Genomic DNA, 3,819 nt, shown 5'->3' on the forward strand with positions numbered 1-3,819 from the left:
CACTGGGAAAGCGAGGTGATAACACAGCTGTACATTTTTCTGCATGCCCTCAGGACACCACCACCTCTTACACTCTCCCATCCCAGTGGGATGGATTTTCTTTCTTTCATACCGAGTTCCCCTGACCGTACTCCTACAGACACTATTTCCAGTGAGATTCCTCCCAGTCTGCAGGAGCTAGGGCACAGTTTGGAGCTAACTTGGGCAGCAAGAATCGAAAATGAGGCCAGGCTGTCCTTAGGAAATCCAAGCCACTTCCTTTGCATTTCTGCCACCAGGGCCAGGTTGCAGCAGCTGTGAGCCCTCTGTTTCTCTGGAAGATGGCAGTCAGAGACCCTTCTCCAACAGCACAGCCTATGTCCTCTCCTTGCACTCCAACTCTTTGCAACAGATGACGTTGTGTTGCCTGTGATCAAATTACTTATGTCCCATCCTACCCTTGCAAGGGCTTTGGAGGTAGCTCTAGCACTCCGTATTCGTGTTGTCCCAAAGTGAACAGTCTCCTTGAGATGATCTTTCGGGACTAAAGCAAGATGTTCTTACTCAGCTATGCAGCCCTAACTCAGCTGGCCTTCTGGGTCATTTGTCTGTGCCCAAGTTCCTGAGGATAAAGGGATAAAAATACATTTAAACCCACCCCATTCACCACCCTGAAACAACATAGCCAGGAAAGATACTGTTTGGAGCTTGGCCTAAATTAGCAGTTTTCAGGGAGGTGAAAATAACTCAATGCTAAGGTAAAATTTAAAAAGCATTTCTCCTGAGGTTCATCTTAGAAACTTCCTTCTCACCTGGCCTGACATTCCTATAAGCTTCATCCCCGGTGCTCTCAAGTGGCTGCCTCTAGCCCTCAATGTGCTGACCAAGAGGGAACACTGGATTCAACAGTTTACACTAAATGTAAGCTGTCTGAATCTGGGCCTGTCAGGATCACCATCTGCTTCAAACACATTTTTGTTCATGCTCTCATTAAAGCCGAACCAAGAGCTGGGGACAAATCCACATGAAAACCCCTAAATGTAGGGGTGTTTGGATTCCTTTTCCTTCTGAATTAGGTAGCAGTTCCTCATTGCACTGTGCCATACAGGAGGCGTATGGTGGGTCTTTTCCATCTTCTACTCCAAAGATTCAGACCTCGCCCCATCCTCTACCAGGCGAGGGCCTTGCTCAGCACATCTTCACATTACAGACATCTAGAGCACAGACAGGCATGGAAGAATGATTTGCATTTTTCCCTTTAACTAATTCACCCAATGCACAAACCAGGAGAGCAGGGGAATATCTGCAAACACATTGTGTCTGAAAGCTTGCTGACAGGAGGCTGAGAAAAAACTTACCAGATAAAAGTAAGAAAAAAGGTGTTTAATTTCTTGTGCAAAAGATTTCGAGACAAAGAGGGAAAGCCTGGTAAATTACTGAGGCACTGGGACAGCACGAGAAGGGCCCAAGCCATGGTTTTCCGACAGCCATGGCTTGGCTGAATGAGTCCAGCCAGATAAGTCACAAGGGGGTAAAAAGTAAGTAGTAGGGTGATCTCAGACAGGAGCTCCCAAGGGTAGGGAGAAAATTAGAAGGAACAGACCCAAAGTTCCTCCTCTTTCAAGGTTTCTTTGCATCTATAGAAATCCTGGCTGCTCTGTAAGAAGAAGGATAACTTCCAAAAGAAACTGAAACCCAGAAGGGAATCAAGGGAAGAGAGAACCATATTTCCTCCTGAAAAGAGTCAGTCAGTATGTTATTCTCAGCAGCGTAAATTAGCTCTTATGGCGTTATGCCATGCCATGCCACGCCACGCTAGGTTGCTTCCAGGGCACAAGAGGCTCACACAAAGGTAGTCCATGTATATCTGTGCAAACCTGGAATCAGCAGTGCAGGTATGAGGTACAGAAATATCCCCAGTGATGTCACTGAAGGGTGGAAGAACACTATTAAGCATCAATCTGTTTTGTTACTGCAAAGTCTTTAAGGTCTGGAGAGATGAAGTCTGTGGTCCATCACCATGTAGACGATGTGCCAAGAAACGGATTTGTTTACCAAAAATAGCGCTGAGAAGAGCCTTTATGACCACAGAAAAAAAAAAATCTGGAATGTGAAAATGCTAACCTTATTCTTTAATTTGGGGAACAAAGGCATATCTGGAAGCAGAAGCCAAATATTGGGTTGTGAATCTAACCAGAGGCTGCTTTCCTAGTTAGCTTTCATAGATGCCTTAAAAATAATCAGTGGACCCCCAGCTAGTCACGGAGCACAGAATGAAAACCACTAATTTTAACAAAACACATTACTGGGTAAACTGTTTTGGGCTACACATAATAGTTTTTGACAAAAGGAGGTCAGACTCTGTAGTCCAATAACCCTCTCTGACCCAGGGACCTGGGAACACGTTGGTGAACATGGAGTATGAGCCCCTTGTTCTGCTCTGCTTGAGAGTCCCAGTGTCACACCAGCACTGCACCCTCCAGCTGGATCTCTGCGTGGAGGCGTACCCTGTTTCCAGCTTAATTAGAGAGTGATGTATCTGTCCAGACACTGTCAGAAAGGAATGACTGGCTCCTTTGTGTATGCATTTTCCACGCACTTCTCCTACATGTTGGGCGTGTCTGGTTTGTAAGATCCCATGCAGTTTGAGTGAAATTGCAGCCTAAGTATTTCAGCAGAAGTACAGCAATACCCACTGACATGTTTTAGTGAGGGACAGACTTGTAAACACAGGAGAGAGGCGTGGGAAACAAAGAAAAGCTTAAAGTCAGGAAGTGTAAACTGGAAGCAAGTGAAAGGGCTGACTCACATCAGGAGACAGCCACAAAATAACACCACACAAGGTGTTAAGAGAGAAAATACTGAAGAATATCCAGGTGGAACTGCCAATCGCAGGTTATTTCAAACGGTCTCCAAGAGAATTGGTGATGATCTAAGTACAGCCAGCAAGGCAAGATCTGAAAGAAATGGATAGTCTTTAAACTAACTGGGACATTTGAAGAAGAAAACAACTTTGGCAGGACAAGGAAGCAGTGCAATGTGAGAAGCCAGCTTTCAGAAACTGAGCTGTTTGGCATGTTTCACCTGAAACTGAAAGGTTATTTCTCCATTTTCCATGTCTGCAAATTTTACTTGGGTTTTAAAGTCAGACTGTGGATGCTGGTTTTAGTTCATCTTCAAGATACACATGGTAACACGCAAAGGAGACCTGCATTCCAGTGATACCTGTTTGGCTGCATCTGCAATAATTACGGGATAATATATAGTTTTGTCAGTGTGGTGAATAAACACACTTTACCTAATACACTGGTAAGAGAATATGCTAGATTGCGATGGAAGTATTTTTACCTGCTCAGTTGCCTGATCAGAACAAAGATTTAGTACAATGTTTGTTTTCAAAGGCTTTCCTGAATACATGGAAACCTTAATAAGACCACTGGAGGGCAGCAACGTCAAAGTGAAGCATTCATCAGTGTACTTTTGGGAACTGGTACGTGAAAACCCAAACCCAAGGAGGCCTTAGCAAAGAAATAGAAATAATTAGAAGCAATTTTCTGCTACCCAGATACAAATATGTAAAACAGTGCAATTCTTCTGGCGCAAAAGATAGTACTGCAATATCATTTCCCTTACTTTCCCGCATCTAAAGAATGTCACTTCAAGTCTGCATGACTTGTCCTGTTTTCAGAAAATGCTAAAAATATCCAAAAACATTTGGAGTCTTGATGCATTCTGAACCCTATGGATTTGTGGGGTTTTTTAAATCAATATATAACCCAAGACTATTTTGTATATCTTTTTATATACATATATATATTTTGAATTATACTTACATTTGAG

The sequence above is a fragment of the Pygoscelis adeliae genome, unplaced genomic scaffold (genome assembly GCF_000699105.1).
Source record: "Pygoscelis adeliae isolate BGI_AS28 unplaced genomic scaffold, ASM69910v1 Scaffold88, whole genome shotgun sequence".
Classification (NCBI taxonomy): Eukaryota; Metazoa; Chordata; class Aves; order Sphenisciformes; family Spheniscidae; genus Pygoscelis; species Pygoscelis adeliae.